This window comes from Ictidomys tridecemlineatus, chromosome 4 (assembly GCF_052094955.1).
Source record: "Ictidomys tridecemlineatus isolate mIctTri1 chromosome 4, mIctTri1.hap1, whole genome shotgun sequence".
Classification (NCBI taxonomy): Eukaryota; Metazoa; Chordata; class Mammalia; order Rodentia; family Sciuridae; genus Ictidomys; species Ictidomys tridecemlineatus.
The window spans coordinates 128,396,875-128,419,901 of record NC_135480.1 but is presented as its reverse complement, the minus strand read 5'-3'; the positions used below and the strand labels follow the sequence as shown (position 1 = coordinate 128,419,901).

Sequence of the window (23,027 nt, the reverse complement as noted above, 5' to 3'; positions counted from 1 at the left end):
GCATGGTACTGGTACCAAAACAGGCAGGTGGACCAATGGTACAGAATAGAGGACACAGAGACTAATCCACAAAGTTACAACTATCTTATATTTGATAAAGGGGCTAAAAACATGCAATGGAGGAAGGATAGCATCTTCAACAAATGGTGCTGGGAAAATTGGAAATCCATATGCAACAAAATGAAATTGAATCCCTTTCTCTCGCCAGCCACAAAAGTTAACTCAAAATGGATCAAGGAGCTAGATATAAAAACAGAGACACTGCGTCTGATAGAAGGAAAAGTTGGCTACGATCTACATATTGTGGGGGCGGGCTCCAAATTCCTTAATAGAACGCCCGTAGCCCAAGAGTTAATGACAAGAATAAATAAATGGGACCTACTTAAACTAAAAAGTTTTTTCTCAGCAAGAGAAACAGTAAAAGAGGTAAATAGAGAGCCTACATCCTGGGAACAAATTTTTACCCCTCACACCTCAGATAGAGCCCTAATATCCAGAATGTACAAAGAACTCAAAAAATTAAACAATAAGATAACAAATAATCCAATCAACAAATGGGCCAAGGACCTGAACAGACACTTCTCAGAGGAGGACATACAATCAATCCACAAGCACATGAGAAAATGCTCACCATCTCTAGCAATCAGAGAAATGCAAATCAAAACCACCCTAAGATACCATTTCACTCCTGTAAGATTGGCAGCCATTATGAAGTCAAACAACAATAAGTGTTGGCGAGGATGTGGGGAAAAGGGCACACTTGTTCACTGCTGGTGGGACTGCAAAATGGTGAGGCCAATCTGGAAAGCAGTATGGAGATTCCTGGGAAAGCTGGGAATGGATCCACCATTTGACCCAGCTATTGCCCTTCTTGGACTATTCCCTGAGGACCTTAAAAGAGCACACTATACGGATACGGCCACATCAATGATTATAGCAGCACAATTCACAATAGCTAGACTGTGGAACCAACCTAGATGCCCTTCAATAGATGAGTGGATAAAAAAATTGTGGCAGCTATACACAATGGAGTATTATGCAGCACTAAGAAACGACAAAATCATAGAATTTGCAGGGAAATGGATGGCATTAGAGCAGATTATGCTAAGTGAAGCTAGCCAAGCCCTAAAAAACAAATGTCAAATGTCTTCTTTGATATAAAGAGAGCCACTAAGAATAGAACAGGAAGGAAGAGCATGAGGAAAAGACTAACAGTAAACTAAGACGAATGGGGGGAGAGAAAGCAAGAGAGAAGGGAAAACATATGGAAATGGTAGGAGACCTTCAGTGATACACAAAATTATAAGAGGTTATGAGGGGCAAGGGGGTGGGGGGAAAAAAAAAAAAGGGGGAAAGAATTGAACAACAGCAGAGGAGGTAGAGAGGGAAGATGGGAGGGGAGGGGAGGGGAGGGGGGATAGTAGGGGATAGGAAAGGTAGCAGAATACAACAGTCACTAATAAGCCATTATGTAAAAATGTGAGTATGTAACAGAAGTGAGTCTGTATTATGTATTTGGGGAGTACAAAACCCAATTGAGTCAAATGTATGAAAGATGATATGTCTTGAGCTCTGTAATGTTTTGAACAATCAATAAAAAAAAAAAAAAAAAAAAAAAAAAAAAAAAAAAAAAAAAAAAAAAAAAAAAAACAAACCAACCAACCAACCAAAAAAAAAAAAAAAAAAAACTCAAATTCAAACAAAGAAAAAGACCCCAAACAAACAAACCAACAAAAACTTACCCAGGAGTAAAGGCTTTGACATTGTGTTCATTTGCATTGTGGTCATTTAGATTCTTGAAATAGTGGCAAATAAATGTTTTAAGCATTCTGCTTAATTGTCTGAAAGATGATGTCCTGACTTTTCTAAAAGTGGTTGTTTCTTTCCCACTGGAAGGCATGAGTCCTGGTTATGTATAGAAGTTGAAATGCACAGCTTGATCCTCATTCTGGAGGCTCCTGGAGGCCCCCGCGTGGTTCTGTGCACAGTGGCCACTTGGTGGCTCCATTTCCTCAGGGTTGTCAGACAGAGGAGGTGAAGGCCCTCCCCTGCACCCCACTTCCCCTTCTAGTAGGCTATTGCTCTATAAGCAGGTACCTGATTAAAAGTATTAATTTGCTAAATCATAACCTCAATTAAAAAGAGTTGGTTCATCTATTATCTAGGGTGGTTATGTCTAATAGTCAGTCCTTGTCACAGAGTAGTCTTACATCACTAGCCAAATTTAAGACAACTGGACCCCAAATTGAAAATCACAATAAAGCAAGTATAGTGAAATGTTAATTGTAGAGCAGAGAGGGTGTGTATATAGGTGCTCACTATGAATTTTTTTCAACTTTCCTTTATATTTGGAAACTTTCATAATAAAATGTTGGAAGAAGTAAATAATGTTGGCAGTTGAATTATAAAATACTAAACAAAAGACAATGATAGTCCATATTAGGAACTGAAAGTCACTTTAAAATTCATGCGTTGAGGCCCTGAACCCCCAATGTAGCTGAACTTGAAAAGAGGAACTTTACAGAGATGAAATGAGGTCAAATTAAAAAAATAAAGATTTTTTAAAAAGATTAAATGAACTTGTAAAGATCAATCCTAATCTGAGAGGATTAGTGACCTTATAAGAATAAATGTGAGTGTACTCTCTCTCTCTTTCTCCCTCTCTCCCCTTGTGAGAAATGGGTAGCCTACAGGCCAAGTGGAGTGGCCTGGGAATGAAATCTACCTTGCTGCCACCTTGAACACAGACTTCCCAGCCTCAGAACTGTGAGAAATTCCTGTTGTGTAGGTCACCAAGTCTTTGGTGAATTATATGTATGTATGCATGTATGTATGCATGTATGTATGCATGTATGTATTTAGGCGAAAAGAAAGCAGGGAAATCTATTCTTTTTTTTTTTTAAAGAGAGAGTGAGAGGGGGGAGAGAGAGAGAGAGAGAGAGAGAGAGAGAGAGAGAGAGAGAGAGAGAGAGAGAGAGAGGGAATTTTTAATATTTTATTTTATTTTTTTTAGTTCTGGGCGCACACAACATCTTTGTTGGTATGTGGTGCTGAGGATCGAACCCGGGCCGCACGCATGCCAGGCAAGTGCGCTACCGCTTGAGCCACATCCCCAGCCCGGGAAATCCATTCTTATCAGATGAATTTAAGTTAATGAATATTGAAGGAATAAAATCACCATTTTGTAACTCCTAGTACTAATTGATTCAGGAAAAGGTCCTCAATAGATGCTAAAACAATTGGATGGCTTGTGCTGGGGAACTTAATGTTCATAGTCTTGAACTGTTTACTTCTCAGATTACTTGCTAATCAAAAGAGAAAAATGTCCCATTATAATGGAGTGATCTGCCCAACCCTAACCAAGTCAACACCAATGGGGACAAATTGACATTCTGTGCCTTCTGATGTGAATGCAATTAAAAATATACACCCTCATGTATGAGATGTCACAAATGTTGGATCTGTCTGGGCCCAGTGGGGCATGCCTGTAATCACAGCAACTCAAGAGGCTGAGGCAGGAGGACCCCAAATTTGAGGCCAGCCTGAGCAGTTTAGGGAGACCTGTTTCAAAATAAAAAATAAAAAAGGTTGCTCAGCAACAGAGCATGGCTGTATTCAATCAACAATACCATATGAAAGAAAAGAAACAAATCAAAAAAGCCAGAAAAGCAACCCCAAAACAAATGTTGTATTTGAATTGAATTCCAAGGAAACAACCAAATGCTGAAAATGAGATTTTACAATAAGGCATTTAACCTGAACCATTCAAAATGCCAGTGTCTGCTGGGCTCAGTGGTGCATGCCTGTAATCTCAGCAAATCAGGAGGCTAAGGCAGAAGGATTGCAAGTTCAAGTCCAGCCTGGGCAACTTAGTGAGGGGCTCTCAAACTAAAATAAAAAGGGCTGGGGAAGTAGCTCTGTGGTAGAGCACCCATGGGTTCAGTCCCCAGTACCAGAAAAAGAAAAATAAAAAAAAGCCAGCATTATGAACAACAAAAACAAACTGATGTTGGAGAATGGTATAACTGCAAGAGACACAAGAAGCATAACCAAGGACTTTTAAAAGTCGTATGATATTTTGGACACATAGGAATTGCATCATGAACAGCATATTATTATTGAATCAATGTTAATTTTTTTAGGATATTGAGGAACAGCCAGCCACTCTTTGAAGGAGCTCCAGACTGGTGGATTAACTAGGTAGTCAGAGGTGAGGGTTTGTGCACGTAGGTGTGTGTACCCTAGTGTGATCTTGTATTTAGAAATGGTCAACGGCAATGACTCCTTCCATGACCAAACACTAGTTAGGCTCTTCTAGGCTCTTCTAGGTCCTTTTCTCATCTTAGGCCTCAATCTCGACCTTTAAAAATTGTAGACTCTCAAGAGAATGAGACAGAGGTCCACCCTCCCACAGTAAGAGGCTTCCAGAAATACTGGCACAGTTTCTAAAAGCTCAAGACTAGGCCCTAGATCCCCTGGAAACACCTGTCTAGAATGCCCAATGCTGCCTGGAGAATTTACTTAACTTGTTCCTGCTCTGAACCTTGAGAGAGGCAGATAAGCTCCAGAACCCCTCCTCAGATCAGCTACTTTGGATAGCGTACCTTTATAGAGCCTTTCTCTGCTCCTTTGAGATGTAAATCTTCTCCCACCCAGAAATGTCTTCAAGACTCTTTGCAATGCAAATATTCATGAAGGTAACTCTCTTGCCCCTAGTCTGTGTGGGCAGATAGGAACCTAACTTCCTGTAAGTTGCAGTTAGGAAACTCAGTGGGTTTCACACTGACCAATCCCCTGCTCCTTCATGCTTTTTGCAACTTCCACTTCACTAGGACTGGATGCTCACCCTTTTTCTGTTCCCTCATTCTCCTTTTAAAAGGTCCATTCACCTCTGCACAAGCTGAGTTTGGTTTGCGCTGGGCACTCTTTCCTATTGCAATAGTTTGTTTCTGAGTGGAAATCTTTCCTCATTGCTTAAACTGATGTTAATGTCTAGCTTTGTTCTTTTTTGACATCTGAGGGGAAAAAGAAAAGATCTGAGTTAAATGTTTCCAAATGACTGTTTTTGAACATTTCTTCCATAGCCAGTCAGAGCTGTGGGGCTCAGGAGCCTGAGGTAGGAGGATGGAAAGTTCAAGGCCAGCCTCAGCAATTTAGTGAGACTCTGTTTCAAAATAAAAAGTAAAAAGGGCTGGGAATAAAGTTCAATAGTAAATCCCCCATGGGTTCAATCCCCAGTCCTCACTGGACCCCTTCTAAGTGGTTAGGGTGCAATGTACCCTAACCACTTAGAATGTTAATGATTGTCTAGACAAAAAAAAAATCTTCTGTGTATATAGGGTGTCCCTAGACAGGAGATAGCTAAAAGTCATATAAATGCAGAATTTTCTACTGGAGGACAAGCTGCCCATTGCTCCTATAGGGTCATCTTTCATTCTTACTGTAGGTTGACATTTGCTCTGCCCATTTGTGTTTGATAGTGTATGGCATAGGCTATATATTTGGACTAGAGGAAGATGCTCCCATGAGAACTTTTATAAGACATTTGGAAGGGATAAAACTAGAGAAATCTAAATTCATTCCTGGAGAAGCTGATCCTGAGAGTAACAATGTGATCATGCCCTTGCTCCTCACTCTGAGTCAGCCATAGCTCTCCATACTTTCTCAGAGATTATTGGTTAACCTTTTGGCTAGGATTTGAATGTGTCCCTGAAGTTCATGTGTTACAATTTAATCCCCAAGGCAACGATTTTGGGAGGTAAGGCCTTCAAGGGCTCTGCCTTTGTGAGTGGATTAATGCTGTCTTGGCTGGAGGGGGCTCTTTATTGAGAGAGTAGGTTTGTTCTAAAAGTGAGCTCAGTCTCCTCTTGTTCTCACACCCTGTCTCCTTCTGCCATGGGATGAACCATGGGAGGATTTAGCAAGATGTCAGCAACTCGATACTGGGCTTCTCAGCCTCCAGAACTGTAAGAAATACATTTCTATTCTTTATAAGTTACCCCATCTCTGATATTGTCATAGCAGCACAAAATGGACTAAGACACTCTCTCCCTTGATTCTCTAATATTTCCATCATCATCAATTTTTGATTGCCCTGAATAAAGCCTAGAATTCATAGATAAGCATCCTTTCTCCTCCCATTACAAATCAGTCTTCTTGGGGCTGGGGCTGGAGCTCAGTGTAGTGCACTTGCCTGACATGTGTGAGGCACTGGGTTCAATTCTCAGCACTATGTATAAATAAATAAAATACAGGTCTATCAACAACTACAAAAATGTATTTTTTAAAAAATCAATCTTCTGTCCGTATTTATTGCTTCCATTTTCTTGCCTTAAATTAACTCTTCAACTCTTTCCCATTTGGTTCCCACTCCTACCATCTGTGAACATCACTCTTGCCAAGATCAGTGGTTTGCATGTTCCTAATCCAGTTTTTATCATGCACAGTAGACCACCTCTGTATTCCCGCTTCACTGATGTCACACTTTGCTTTTCCTCCCACCACCTAGACTGCTTATCCCTCTTTCCTGGGCTGTAGTGTTATGGATCATGCTATATGGGCAATGACCAGGCAGACTATTTTGACCTGAAACTCCATTTCTTGTAAGAAACACTTCTCCCTTGGGACAACCCTGCCAGTGTACCTACCAACAATTGCTTAGCATATCATAATGACAAAACAAAATGGCAAAATTGTTCCTTCTATTCTTATATACTGTACTTGTTAGAATGTTAATGATTGTCGAATACAACAGTTACTATTATGGCATTATGTAAAAATGTGGATGTGTAACCGATGTGATTCTGCAATCTTTGTAATGTTTTGAATAACCAATATAAAAAAAAGAATGTTAATGATTGTCTAGACATTAGTAACTACTATTCTTTAACTTGTATTCAACTAGGGTCATTTTGACCCACTTCCCCTTCTGCTTACGATTTTAGATATTATGATCTGTGTATAGTTTAGAATCATAGCAACAGCCACTTATGATTAATGTACTGCCATGCTTTAAAATGTGTACTCTAACCCCTAGAGGGGTTGAAGTGTGTAGACTTGTAACCTGCTTGTTGTTCCACCAGCTGGTGAATAAAGATGGTTCCATCTTCTGTTTTAAGATTGACTCAGTGATTTATTGCATCTTGCCATAACATTAGTTGCTTTTTCTACTCCTTAAATATTGCGAACAGCTCCTTATGGCGCTGTGGTAGGCTTTCCCATTTATTCTTCCAATAAATATGTATTGTGCACTTACTATGGGATAGGCACTGGGCAAGTGCTGAGAATCACATATATGGTCCCTGTTCTTAGGGCATTTTAGGAGAAATTGTCAGCCCTAAATAATACAACTGGTTATTTAATTATACAAAATAACAAGGTGAAAAAGAGAGGGAGAGAAATAAAGATAGTGTCAAGAAACATTGATCATTATTAATGATATCTTCATCTTAGAACATCTTGAATTGTCCTTAAGCTATTGAAAATTGTTTTTTTTCTTCTGTAATCACTGGTTTATACAGATATCACAACTTGGAATCTTCCTGCACATTCAGTAAAATTGATCTCAAGTCTATATTGGGAAAAAGTCGCTTTGTAGGGATTACTAAAACCAACTTGGCCATTAGGCACTTCTTTCAAAAGGGTGCTGATTAAATAAATATAAATTAATCAGAAACACATGGAATAAATTTACAGTAAGTAATTGTTTTTTTAAGCATTTGTCTAAATAGGAAACAAATTAAAATATCCGAAAACCTTTGAAAAATAAGTGTAAAATTCTCTGATGAGATGCAGACATCGGGAGCCAAGTTCACCAAGCCTTTTATGGACTTAACAGGCCTGAGGTTTCTGTTCTGCTGACATGATAAAAACTCAAAGCTGCATGCAGCATCTTCCATGTGCTCCACAACAGTGGATCACTCTGATTGCTGTGCAAGAGACTGATTTCACACTTGCATTTCCAGTTGGGCTTGGCCTGTACCAAAAGAGCACCCCAACTAAAATGTTTAATTAGTCATAGTTGATATTGAAGCATTTTCTGGGTGCTAGTGCTTTACATTGCTTTCCCAGTAGTCTGTGATGTGGTGTTAGTAGACCTACATCATAGACTAGTGGTTTAGGTGAGGAAACAGAGAGGAGTTGGAAACTTCTAACAGACCTGTATGGTGGACCCTGCAGATCCAGACAGTTTGACTGAGCTGGATGTGGAAGTACCCATGTCGTGCCCTCCTCATACCTGGTATGTTGCTCTGATCTTTCCCATCTGCTGTACCCCTCCCCCTCATCTAGCTATTTCAGAAGCTGCTCACTTTCTTCCCTCCACAAGGTCACTTGTTACCTGCAGGCAAGGTCTAAACCACTTGCAAGACAATCAGTAATTGTAGCACAGCAGAGGGCCTCTCCTGCTCCCACCAGTGCTTTCTCAACCCTTCCTCCCTTAGGTCTTTCTTCCTCTTCTCTGACACGAAGGCCTTGTGCTTTGCAAGGGAACAAGGAAGTGGTGATATATTTGTTGGCTTCTAGAAAAGTCTCTGTTGGCAGCCTGTCTCTCCATCCCCTTCCAGCTCAACGTGTAACTGGACCTTTGCTCTCCATCTCCTTTATCTGGATGGGCCTGGACTTCATTTAAGTAATTTTTCCTTTTAAACTTGTCTGGCTGTACAAATTTGACCTGTCTTCTCCCACCCACTTCCTCCCTGCAAATGTTCCTGAACCTGAACCTAGATTACGGTGGATGAGAAACTCAGGACTCAGTAACTTTAATTAGAAAAATAAAACCTGGCAAAGATATAAAGTGATAAAATTGAAAGGAGGAGGACATTGATAGGGAAATAGGGCACATCATGAACAACTGTAGAACTTCATAGCTCAGGTCATTGGTATTCTCTAAAGCTGAGCAGGTCAAGAGGGTAAAGCCCCTGGGGGAAGCACAGGGGTGCAGCTTTGTCAGTCCTGGTCCCTTTCAGACTATAGTTGACACTCCATTTTAACAGGTTGTTTCTATTGTTGTTAATATGACACTCCATATTAACAGCCATGTTTCATAGAGGAATTTATACCATGACTTTAGTTATACCTCCTTACTCTGGCTGGTTAGTTTATTCTGGAAGTTTTCCAAGTCCACAGAGTACAGAAATTTAGTTTTTAAAAAAAGATTTATTCTTTTTAGATATACATGAAGAAATTTAGTTTTAAACCTAACTTTATCATCAGTTTTGGATTCTTGGAAGTTTTTACAATTGGCAAAGTACTTTGGGGTAAAGCAAGAGAACTGGCCTCCATTCCTGGCTTCTTCTCTTCCCCACTCTGTGTTCCTGCTCATCCCTCTCCAATCTTCCCATTCAAGACCTTGATTTAAGCACATAAAATGGAGTGTGGAAAATAGTTCTTGTCATGGTAGCTTAAACAATTATGTCTTTTGTTCCCAAATGAGTATTTTCCTCCTACCTGGCACAGAGTAGTAGTTGCTTAATATAATTTATTGAATATATGAAGAAATAAAATATTCATTTGGAATATTTGGAAACTAGGATGATTCCCTGGCCCCCCAAACTAGGTGAGGTCACTTTCTGATGCTGTGTTATGATAGTTTGCCATTGTTTCATTTTTAAACAAACAGTGGCTTCCTGTTTCCAGTTCCTAACATAATGCCTGGCACAATGTCAGATCTCAAGAAATTTCTGTTAAATCAATATATCAAAACTATGACACTTTATGTCAAACAGATTTGGCACTTGAGGAAATGAAAAACAAAAAACAAAACTTTGAATTTTTAGGATGAGGAGGCCGGAGGAAAGATTGAGAAGTCTTCAGGTACATTTCCTTGATTTCTAACTCAGCCATTCCTGGTAATTATGTACTTTGTTCCTGAACATTCACAGGAGACCCACATGACTTTCCTAATAAAACTATCTTTATGTATTTCCAAAGAACCAGACATGCATATTGTCCTCTTCATTCTTTCTTTATTCCTTTCTTCCCCTTTCTTTTTCTAACATAATGCCTGGCACAATGTCAGGTCATAGCTCAGGTCATTGGTATTCTCTAAAGCTGAGCAGGTCAAGAGGGTAAAGCCCCTGGGGGGAGCTTTACCAAGAAAAAGGAAAAGGGGGTAAGCATATCAAAGTAGTTTATTATAGGGGCTTAGATAAGTCACCTACTCCATGTATGGAGTGGAGTTAGATCTTACCAAAGACCCAGAATCCTGGCTGTCAGCAAAAATTGTGCTTTAGTCACATGGTCACATGGGTCTGCTTATATCTGCAGTCCTAAGGTAAGAGTTCCAAATTCTGTGAACAATAGAGACTTGGAGTTCATGTTCACAATGATCTTTTCTATATAAAATTACAGATACAGTCACCTTAACTAGCATTCAGGGCCCAGCTTCTCCACTGGATATCAACAGTGTGTGAATGAGATGGATTAGCAGGGAAGAGTTCTCTCATTTTAAATTAAGGGGCTGTCAAATGGAGATTCTGTCATCAGTAAGTGAACGATAAATTCAGAGCCTGGGAACTGGTCTTGGTTCTGTATGAACTGAGATCAGAGCATTTTTCTGATCATCTCTGCAGATGACCCTCTGCAGACTAGAGATGTGCTTGTAGCACAAACTGCCTTGTGAGCCATTTGTAGCTGGTGGCCTATGGCTGATCAAGGGTTCCCAATCACTTCTGTCATGACATCTTCATGGAAATACATTTGGACCTAGATATGGGTAACAAACCCAGTCATAGCTCATGCAATCCAAATGCAGAGCCCCCAAAGAAGTCTCTTGAATCAGGACATCTCTTTTAGGATATTCATGGTAGAAAGAACAGTATTCGATCTCCTCTTCCTTTTTTTTTTTAAATTTTTCCTGTGATCATTAGATGATGAAATTCTTTCTCTGCTTCTGGTAAAGGGCATCAGTGATTGCTGTAAGCCTCAGAACCTCAGCCCTGATCTACCCCTGACCCATCAGGCAGTGCATTCCAACCCAGAGATGTGGCCAATATCATTCACTACACTGATAAAACTGTCAAAGTTACTTTTTCAGAACTCTAGGGAAAAACAAACAAACAAACCAAAAACAAAAACAAAGGCTTACACCAATTCAGAGTTCTTTTTCAGATAAAATGATTCAGATCTCAGAACAGCAAGCTCTGTAATATCTTTAATTTCCCTAATTCCATTCTCCGTTCTCCAGACAGGACTTAAAAAAAAAAAAAAAGTTTGCAACCAGAATGAAAACGAGCAGCCTATGGAGGGATAAAATGGGGTTGGAGTTGCCCTAAAGCCCAGTTCCCTGAAAATTGCCTGTCTTGACCTGTCTTGAAGTTCCTTGGAAGACTTCCTCACAAGGCTTGTCTTTGTTTGATCTGACTCAGAGGTCATATAGTACTATTTCCTGGAGGGCAATTGTTTAACAGGCAGGTACTTGAGATGGTGATAACAAGGTGGAGCAAACAACAAGCTAAGCAAAATTTTAATGGAAAAGCTGGGGGATCAAATGTCCATAGCTTCAGAAATTCCTGGGAATGTTCCACATAACACATGATAATGAATACAGTCCACACAGAATTATGTGGTTAAGTCACTAAACAAACTTAAGAGTAACAACCATCACAGAAGCAACAAATGGCAAAAGAAATAAACCCTTATAAATAGAGGACAATTTGTTTTCCAAAGTTCCCACAATATATGAATTTTTTTTTAGTTGTAGATGGATGCAATACTTTTTTTTATATTTATTTTTATATTGTGCTGAGGATTGAACCCAGTGCCTCACACATGCTAGGTAAGTGCTCTACCAGTGAGCTGCAATCCTAGCCCTCCCACCGTATATTTTGAGAATAATAGTTTTCATCCAAAGAAGGAATGGCCCATATAAACGAAAACAGCAGTCGATGAATACTGTCCAGGAGGAGGCCTAGATGTTGGACTTGTGTAAACAAAGACAGGAAATCGTCTATTTTAAATATGTAAAAAAAAAAAATCCTAAAGGGAAACCATTTTCAAAGAGCTAAAGAAAAGCAAGAGAATAATATCTTTACTAGGGAATAATAATAAAGAGAATTAGAAGCTCTGAGACTGAGGGGCACCATCAAGCATATAAGCACAGCAGCAGTTCCAGATGGAGAGGAGAGAGGGAAGAAGGTGAAAGAAAATTTGAAGAAATAATTGTTGAGAAGTTCATAAATTTGATGAAAAACTTGAGGAGTTGCCAGATAGAAACAACTTATCATATATGATAGCTCCTCAATAAATTTAACATCTGATGTCTCATGAAACCACAAAGGCCAGAAGGGTAGGAAATTTCATATTCAAAGTACTATAGAAATATGGTACATATAAAACTCCATATTAGCAAAACAGTTCTTTAAAAATTGGAAGACATTACCAGATAAACAAAAACAGGAAATTCACTGCTAGCAGACCTGCTCTGCAAGGAAACCTTCAGAATGAAATGAAAGGACCCAATAGGGTAATCAAATCCACATGAAGACCTAAAGAACATCAGCAAAGATCAGTATGCAGGTAAATATTTTTGTAACCCATTCTCTCTCCTATATGACTATTGCATAAAGTGATAATCAAAAGAATATATTAATGGGCTTATAGTTATAAAAATTATGTCAATATCATAAAGAAGGGGAAGAGAATGGACCCCTATTAAGTTTTTATATTCTACTGAAATTAAGATGGTATTAATCCTAGTGAGATATTTATAAATTGTGATGTTAATAGCAATTTCCCCCAAAAAACTCCAAGAAAATAATGTGAAGAAATATTTTAAAAAACAAGTGAATTAAATTGGTATACTAGAAAATATATACCACAAGAAGGAAGTAATGAATTGAGAGGAAAGGTATTTTATATACATTCCTCTATATATCAATTTTGAATCAATAGATTCAACCTATAATGGAGTAAAAATATTTGGAAAAAATTGTGTCTGTTCTCACTTTTTTATTGTCATTATTTACTAAATAACACAGTAGAGTGAATATTATTATTTATACATATTTTACATTGTATGAGTATTATAAGTAATCTTGAGATGAGTTAACAGATAAGAGGCGATGTGTGTAAGGTATAGGTATATACTATACCATTTTTAAGATAAGGGACTTGAATCATCTAGAGATTTTGATATCCATGGGGGTCCTGGAACCAATTTGCCATAGATATCAAGGAATAACTGTATATAAGTGGATGCATATTACACACAAAATAGCAGATGTAAGTCCTACTTTATCAATAATTACATTAAATATAAATGGATTAAGGCTTTCAATCAAATGGCAGATATTGGGTGGATGGAGAAAAAGCATGACCCAAATATATGCTGTTTATAAGACACTTTAGGTTCAATGACTTAATAGGCTAAAAGGATAGAAAAATATATGTCCTGCAAATAGTAATAAAAGCTAACTCAAATGGCTTAAAGTAGATTTCAAGGCAAATTTTTTAAAAATTAAAAACAAAGGATATTTTATAATGATAAAGGGTCAGTTCATCAAATAAAATTATAAACTTATACATAGTTGATAAAAGAGCTCTTAGACATATGAAAAATATTGACAGAATTCAAGGGAGAAATAGGAAATTCAATGATAGTTGGGTATTGCAAGACCCTATACTCAACAATAGATAGAAAAGTAAAGAGATAATCAATAAGGAAATAGAGGAATTGAACAATGCTATCAATTTGAGAGACATATACAGAATATTCCACCAACAACTGTACATACACATTCTTCTCAAGTGCAGTTGGGAATATCCTCCAGGCTAGATCATGCATTAGATCAAAACAAATCTCAATGAATTTAAAAATATTGAAATCACATAAAGTATCTTATCTAATCACATTGGATCAAATTTAGAAATGAATAATGGACAGTTGGGAGAAATTTATAAGGTATGTGGACATTAAACATACTCCTCAGTAATCGATGGATTAAGGGAGAAATCCTAAGGGAAATTAGGAAACAATTTGATAATAGTGAAAACATTCCATACCCATTTGTATAAGCTAAAGTAGTGCTTAGAGGGAAATTCAAGTTGTAATTGCTTATGTTAGCAAAGAAGAAACATCTCAAATCAACAACCTAAACTTCCACTATTAGAATACAGAAAAGGTAGTATTTAAGTTTTCTGTACTTTATTTCATTTGTGAAAAGGCATCTAGGTAGCTCCAGCCCAACTAAACCTAAAGCTACCAAAGGAAGGAAGTAATAAGGGTTAGAGTGGAGATAAATAAAAGTTGATTCTTTCAAAACAACAAAATTGACAAATATTTATTAGACTAAGAAAAAAGGAAGAAGACCAAAGAAACTAAAATCAGAAATATAAGTGGGGCCATTATTACCAACCTTACAGAAATGAAAAGGATATTAAGAAAATATTATGAAAGCAGGGTATAGTGGCACTTGTCTATGATTCCAGCAACTCAGGAGGCTGAGGAGGGAGGATCGAAAGTCTGTGGCAGACTCAGCTATTTAGTGAGACTCTGTCTTGAAATAAAAAAATAAAAAGGCTGAGAGGATGTAACTCAGTGGTATAGCAGCCCTGGATTTAGTCCCCAATACTAAAAAAAAAGAGTGGGGAGATGGAGAGAATGTCATGAATAATTATATGACAACAAATTAGATAACCTGGATGAAATAGACAACTTCACAAAAACAGATACATTACCTGAACTGACTCAAGAAGAAATAAAAATCTCAACAGACCTATAAAAAATCTGGATATTGAATCAGTAATCATAAATTTCCCAACAAAGAAAAACCTCTGCCCCAAGGGAGGAGAAGAGATGAAAATAACTAAAATTAGGAATGAAAAAAGGAAATATTGCTACTGACTATTTTTTTGGTGGAGGGGAGTGCTGGGGATTGAGTGCAGGGCCTCATCAGTTGTAGGCAAATATTACCTCTGAGCCACATTCCTAGTCTTTACTACTAATCTTACAGAGAAAAATCCCGAATGTTGTTACTTTCTTTTAGTTTTATGGCATGAACTTGATGGTCAGATCCTTAAAGGTCAAAGATAATCAGATTTTTATTTTCTTAAATTGAAAAACCAAGAAACATGTACCTTCCTTGAGTCATAAGTGCAATAGTCACCAGCCACAAGTGGTTGCTAAATACTTGAAATGTGACTAGTGTGACAGATGCCCTGAATTTAATTCTGATTAACTTAAGTTTAAATTGAAAAATGAACACTAGATTAATTGATTAAAAAACATTTAAGTACGTTGGGAACAACTTGGTTATGAATCTACTTTTGTAATTACACATTTTATGAAATCTAAATACAGATCAAGTATTCTTGATAAAAATTTAGCGTTAATGTTGACATGTGGATATAAAAAATCACTCTGGATTTCAAAGACTTGGTATGAAACAAATGAAAAATGTAAATAAAATATAGTTAAAATCAGCCTTATTGGTTTCATCTTACATTTCTAATGGATTAGTACCAAAAAATAAAATTGTTTATGTAGCTTATGCTATGTATCTCTTAGATGTTTGTGCCTTCAGCTCACAGCAAGTACCTTAGTCTGTTCACATTATTAATGATTTCCTGTTTTCTATGTCTCAATGGATGATGAGTAAGCGTCTCCTCTTTTAAAGGAATCACTTCAGGAATGTTTGAATGAGGAAAATTCTAGATCTCTAAATACTTTTCCTCTGGGCTGTCATGAAAGTGACTTAAGTTATCTTCACGTAGGCGCTTTTCCCCTAGAAATAAGTGTGAGTGCAGCACATTTGAGGAAAGAAGATGTATTTTTAAAACTTCCATCACAAAAGTAAATTATTGTTTTATGTTTTCTGTACTTTATTTCAGTTCTGAAAGGCATCTAAGTAGCTCTAGCCCAGCTCATCCTGAGAGATGTGCAAAACTACTCAACCTGAGTGTGACCCATGGTGACCTCCCAAAATAGTGTCTTAAGGAGAAACAATGCCCTTTCCCTTTACTTTGAATAATTATTTTCAACCTCAGAAATAAATAAATAAATAAATAAATAAATAAATAAATAGATAAATTTTTTCCCCAATTCAGGGAATTGAATCCAGTAGTGATCCACCACTGAGCCATACCACCATCCCTTTAAAACATTTTTAATTTTTATTTTGAGATATGGCTCTGCTAAATTTTCAAGGCTAGCTTGAAATTTACAATCCTCCTGCATCAGTCTCTTAAATTGCTGAGAACATAGGCATGTAAGTCCAGGACCTCAGAATTTCTATACTCATCGTATCTGCTTGAGAAGTTTATGCAATGTTCCAGAGGAGCTGAGAATTTCAATCTTCATTTAACAAACCCTTCCTCTGAGCTGTCAGCAGGATTGGCTCACCAGGAAAATCACTGAGTAACTCAGCCATTCCTCTGTGCAGTGGAGGCCCAGTCTAGTCCTGCCCCAAGACTTTCTTAAGTGGGTTCTACCTTACTGATTTCCAGAGCGAGCAGTCTCTGTGCCTCTGAGGGCCATCTGTAGCAAGGTGATGCTTTTTCTTGGGGAGGGCATTAGAGATGGAACCCTAAGGGAACCCTTTCATAAAAGTGCTCTTTCAAAAACTTGCCTGAATTTTCATCTTTAAAGATTCTGAGATGTAGGTGACCTCCTTTCCTGTTAACCTCCTCTCCTCTTCTCCGGATCTTCCTTTCCTTCTTTTAGCTTGAAAACAACTTTTAGTCACCTTATTCCAAATAGAAGCCTTCCCCAAATATGAACACTTGAGAACTATCTATGGAGTTGGGAGAAGAAAATTTTTGAGAAAGTTATGCTGAAATAATTGGACATCCACCTGGGTATGGTGGCTTATGCCTATAATCCCAGTGCCTGGGAGGCTGAGGAAGGAGGATCACAAGTTTGAGACTAGCCTCAGCCATTTAGTGAGGCCCAAGCAACTTGATGAGACCCTGTCCCAAAGTAAAAACTAAAAAGGGCCGATTAAATGTCCATGGGTTCAGTCCCTGGTATAAATAAATAAGTAAACAAATAAATAAATAAATTCAATGTCCATGCAGAAAACCAAAAAAACTTGACTCCCACCGTACAATACATATTAACCTTAATTTCAAGGGGACTAGAGACCTCAATGTGAAAATAAGAAGCTTTACAATTTTTAAAAATCATTATTATTATTATTATTGTTATTATTTTGTGATACTAAATATTGAATCTAGGGAAGCTCTGCCACTGAGCTATCTCCCCAGTTCTTTTTATTTATTTATTTTTAAATTTTGAGACAGGGTTTTGTTAAGTTGCCCAAGTTGGCCTCCAATTTGCAGTCCTCTTGCCTCAACCTCTTAGTCACTGGCTTTACAGACACATGCCACACCCTACTCAGCCACTTCCCTAAGCAAGAAAAGGAAAAGAGAAGAAACTGACAAATGAGACCATGATATGACTAACTTTTGTTCATCAAAATAAATCATTAAAGACTGGAAGACATCTTTAGGGTGATAGAAGACATTTGCAAATCATAACTGCCAAAGGGCTTGTAGCCAGAACACTTAAGTAACTTTTTCAAATCACAAAGAAAAAGGAAAAATCCAGTAGAGAAAATGGGCAGGAGACTTGAACAGGTATTTTATAAAGTTGGCATGAGATGATCAATAACATGGGAAAAGTTAACTTAAACCTCAATGACGTGAGTGAGTCCTGTGCTGCATAATGATGTTTTGGTCAATGGCAGACCACATATGAGATGGTGGTCCCAAAGGATGGAAGTAGAGCTGAAAAATGCCTATTAACCTGTGATGTTGTAGCTATGGTGATTTCACAGTGTGAGGAATCACTCCTGTGTTTGTAATAATGCTGGTGTAAACAAATGGATTGCACTGCCAGTGTGGAGAAGCACAGTGAACACAACGAGGTACAGTGCATGATAATAATCACGATGATGACAAAGACTGCTACTGGTTTACATATCTACTATACTATGCTTTTGTTGTTGTTGTTGTTGTTATTTTAGAGCATGGTCTTTGTGATTACAAAGAAAAAAAAGATAGAAATGTGTACTGTACAGTGTGCTGTTACACTGGCAGCAACATTGTACACCTTGAGTTTATTACATCTCAATTGAATCAAGAGGCCAGGACAAGTAATTGGCCTACACCATGGAGTTTCACTTAAGTCCACTCTGGGATGTTTGCACACCAACATAATTGCCTAATGATGTATGAAGGATGCTGTTGATTGATGCATGACTGTATGGCCACACACCCACCAAAATGGCTGAAATTAAAAAATCCATTTGAATTTTGTGAAGATGTGGAGGATAAACAGGAACTCACGCTCTGGTGATGGACGTGTAAATTGGTGCAGTCATTTAGGAAACAGTTTGGCATTATTAGTAAGAGTTGAAAGTGTATATGTACTCTGATGACCTCACCATTCTACTCCTGAGCACAATCCTGATTAAATTGTCACACTGCTCCAGAAAGCATGTCCAAGAGCATTCACAGCTGTGTTTTCTGTAGAAGTTCCAAAAAACTTCAACTGTAATAACAACCATGTCCAGAGGGTAAAATTATCAATTGTGGAATATTTACCAGACAGAGGACTATGTATTCTTAAAACTGGATAATTACGGTCACTTGTAACACCATGGCTGAAAACCAAGCAAAAGAAGCCAGATACAAAAGAATTCATCCTGCTTAATTCCATGTATGTTCAAAGATAAGCAAAGAATATATTTTGTAAGTTTCTGGTTATATAAAGTCAAAAAAACAAGTGCTGCTTTGGGACTCATAGTTAGAAGTTGAGAAATAGGACAACAAGTTGGGACAGTGGTTAGTCCTGGGTGGAGTTGGGGAGGGAGGTACTAGTGAGCATGTGTAGGGATGGGGCTACTGAGGGATATCAATCCCTGTACTCTGATCTGAGTCACAGTCCACTTTTTAAGAAGTCATATATCTGACAACCTGGTGCATTAGTGCATGCCTGTAATCCCATGGGCTTGGGAGGCTGAGGCAGGAGGATCCCAAAGCATCAGCAATTTAGTAAGGCCCTAAGCAACTTAATAAGACCCTGTCTCAAAAAAACAAACAACAACAACAACAACAACCAAAACAACAACAACAACAACAAATGGCTGGAGACTTAGCTCAGTATTTAAGCATCCCTGGGTTTAATCTGTAGCACCAAAAAAAAGTTGTATACTTGGTTTTATGTTTGTTATTTTTTACAATAATAACAATTTAAATTACCCTCTCCCCTTTTCCTCTTACCCCTGCCAGAGGAGCATACATGCTGCCTTCATTTTTTCCCTAGTCTAATACCCACACATAACACAAATTTCCCCTCTTCACCCCCAGCCCCAGGTCACCAGTAATCTCTTTTTTTTTAAGAGAGAGAGAGAGAGAGAGAGAGAGAGAGAGAGAGAGAGAGAGAGAGAGGGAATTTTTTTGATATTTATTTTTCAGTTTTCAGTGGATATAACATCTTTATTTTATTTTTATATGGTGTGGAGTATCAAACCCAGTGCCCTGGCGCATGCCAGGCGAGTGCGTTAGTGCTTGAACCACATCCCCAGCCCCAGGTCACCAGTAATCGCTTATTTGGCAAATGCAATGAGTTTGTGGCCTATTCCATGCCCCCCCCACCCCAGGGGTCTTTCCTATGAACCCTCTAGTTCTGTCTTCCTTGACTTCTCCAGATACCTCTCTCTCCTGGTTCTGCTTCTCTGTCCCTACCTGTGGCTCTCTCTGCTTCCTTCTCTGCACTCCCACTCTTTAAACTCTGGTGTGTCCCAGGTTTCCCTCTGTGGTGGTCTTACCCACACCCTTGTCCATCTCTGTGCTAACAGTCTCCAAATCTGTGTGATTGAGGTTCCAGGTGGATGTGCACCATAAACTCCCTACTTGATCTACACTCTTGTCAAAATGCCTGGAATCTCTCAAATTTCAACCAACAGCCTCAGATGAAACTCATTCTGATCCTTATTCTAATGAGAGAGAGAGCACACGAGAGAGGGAAAAGAGGAAAACAAAAAGAAAAACAAAACAACAACAAAACAAACCCTAAAACCAAACCGACCAAACAGAATTTTAAAAAAAGAAAAGAAAGATCTTCTGTCTAAAAAAGGCAAGCACTTCCAGGTTGACATCTCATACCGACTCCTCACTCATTAATCAATCCCAACACCAAGAGCTACTGTTATTTTGCCTGTACTATGTGCTGGGCACTGTTTTCATAAATGTGTATATCTGTGTTACAAACACTTTTTATGTGTATGACCTCAGTTAATTCCCTCAACAATCCTGAGGTACCATTACTATCTTACCCTACAGGAGAAGATGGAGGGTTGAGAGCCAGAGCAGCGCCCAGACCCTGATCCTGACTCCAGATGGCCCCTGAGGAACAGCCTTTTACCCACATTAGCACCTGGTCCCTGCATGTGTCCACTGCCTCCGGCCTCATCTGGATGATTATACTGACTTCCTAACTGATCTCCCAACTGCACACGAATCTCTCTCCATTTTCATTCACCTTCAAGAGGGCCACTAGGCTCACTTTAAAAATAATTTGGTCATCTTAGTTTTGAGTGGTTCCCTCTCTCATGCCTCAGCACACATGGAGGCCACATGATCTGGCACCAGCCTGTGCTGTCCCCTGCCTCCTGTTCCCCACCCCAGACACATGCTCTTCTCTTTTAGGCTCTGGGACAGTTCTCTTTGCCTGCAGTGTTCTGTGGACCCACCTCCTCCTGCCTGCCTGGAAAATGCCTGCTCATTTGTTAGGTCCTAACTGCAGTTCTCTCTCCCTCTGTATGCTGTCATGGACTCCACAGACCGCCCAGCGCCAACTATATATTTATTTACAAATTAAGACTTATTATGACTCAAGAGAATGGAAAGGATGGGATGGGATAGAGGCAAAGTGCATTTGGTGCAAGCCTCTAGCCTGCTCTTCTTCCCGTTCCTCCTCTTCTCTTCCTTTTCCTCCTCTTCTTTTAATTATTATTATTACTTCTTTTAGTTATTATTACTATTATTGGTACCAGGATTGAACCCAGGGATGCTTAACCATTAAGTCCCATCCCCAGCCCTTGCTATTATCTATTTAGAGACAAGGTCTCACTAAGTTGCTTAGGGCCTTGCTAAGTTGTTGAGACTGGCTTTGAACTCTCAATCCTTTGTCACCGCCTCCTGAGCAGCTGGGATTCCAAGTGTGCACCACCACATCAGGCTCCCTGCTCTCCTTCTCAAGGGCAAAAACAGTGTATCATGCCTCCTTGAATCGGTGTCCCTTCTTAGCACTGGTAAATACAAGATCCAGAAATTCTTGTTGAAAAGCAAGCTTTGGAAGCAATGAGCCAGTCACTGCTTGTTGGTGATGGAGGTGTTGGTGTGCTACTGTGCTGCTCAGAACCCTGAAGCCTGGAGAGGCTCTGCTTTGATGGAGGAACATGAGAGATAAGAAACAGGGCCCCTGGTGTGTCCTGCTTACTGTGAGCAGCCAGTTGCAGAGATGTGCACCAGCTTTTTTCTCACTATTAGACCTGCTTTGCCCCCATGCAGCCCCTCATTTCACTCTCTTAACTTATAACAGGTTTCATACCTGGTGCCCCCTTCCATCATTTAATATTCATACAGGGACCAGGGTATGCCACTTTCAAAACATGCCATTCTCACAGAAGAATATTTTGAACTAAGGTAACTGAGAAGGAGCACTCTGCCCTCCCTCATCTTCCTAAAAGCAAGGCATATTATTTCCCTTGTCCCTTTGTCCCATAAAAGTGAGAGGAGAACAACCCTTTTCACCAGGCGGTAAGTGTGGAAAAGCAAACCTTCCCAGAATCAGCTTTATCTTCCATTAGTCGTCCCCCCTGCCATATATTTCCAAGTTGCTTTCCCAAAATTCATTGGCCTGAACAGCCCCAAACCTCTTTCCTTTGTCTAGTCACTTCTCCTAATGTGACACCCTTTGTTAAAATGATACATAAACTCTCAAGTCTAACTGCTTCTTTGGGTTTTTCACTTTTTTGTGAGATTCCCATGTGAAATTTAAAAAGTTACTAAAATTTGTAATACTTTTCTCCTGTTATCTCAGTTTTCATTTGTTTAATTCATGGGACTTAGGAATTGTACCTGAAAGGGTAGAAGTTTTTCCTCCCATTTACTATCAGATGGACATCCCTGTGACTATTGAATAGACAAACTGGGACTCGGAGAGATAGTAACTTATAGGTAGAATCAGGGTTCATGTCAAAGTCCTTTTTCCCCTTCTTCTTTTCTTATTAATACCCAAAAGTTCTGTTTTGTCCTTCTAGTGATGATGAGGCCCAAGGGGCTGCTCACACATGCTCATTGCAGATTTTGTGTCTTTTCCAAAGTTCTCATGCTAAGTGTCAGGTCAGGAAAAGAAGCACACCTAGGAACAACTCTGAAAATCCCCATCCTACACCAAATTGGAATAGCCTGCTTTATTTTTTTTTTAAGAGATAATTCATTTTTAAATTAATTTATTAAGGCAGCACTGAGAATGGAATCCAGGTCTTTGAGCATGCTAAGCAAGCTACACCCCACCACTGAGATACACCCCAACCCTGCCTGGTGTTTTTAATATGCCTCCTTCTGGGACTGTGGCACCCAACCCTGGGATGAGCAGCATTAATCACTTAGTGAGTTTGGGTGGATGACAAGAGTCTGTTCTGGGGCAGGCACCAGGGCCACTATCAGACAGGGGCTGTGGGACCTAGTTTAGAAGGAAGGAGTTCTGAGATGCTTGCTCTATTCAAGATGGAATTTCCCCCCAATCTTTGGAAGGATGCCTGCAGGTAAATATTGCAACCATGTTGTGAGCCGGAGGGGGAAAAAAGGGAGGAGAAGGCAGTTTTGTTTCCTAGCGACAGAGCAAGTCTGGATCAACCCTAAGTCATTAAAAGAGACTTTTCAGGTTTGTCAACACAAAAGAACCCAAGAAGAAAATAGTGGGCTAAATGTGACATTAAAATTCTTGACAGTGGCCCAGTAATCCCACTGTTTAAATTTAAGAAACTTGCCAAGCGGGTAAGGAAAGAGCATTTTTTTCC

At 39.0% G+C, this 23,027-nt stretch overlaps 1 protein-coding gene across 7 annotated transcripts in view; it reads right to left on the bottom strand.

Moving 5' to 3' along the window:
• The window catches only part of LOC101974187 (solute carrier family 28 member 3), a 117,618-nt gene that overhangs the window by 65,393 nt on the left and 29,198 nt on the right, over positions 1 to 23,027 (bottom strand). The window contains exon 1 of one of the 7 annotated variants that reach the window (XM_078047403.1): positions 4,605 to 4,717. The exons of the other annotated variants lie outside the window; for them this stretch is intronic. The gene's annotated coding sequence lies outside the window, so the exon portion shown is untranslated. Of the gene's footprint in view, positions 1 to 4,604; positions 4,718 to 23,027 lie in introns of those variants that run through there. 7 annotated transcript variants of the gene reach the window in all.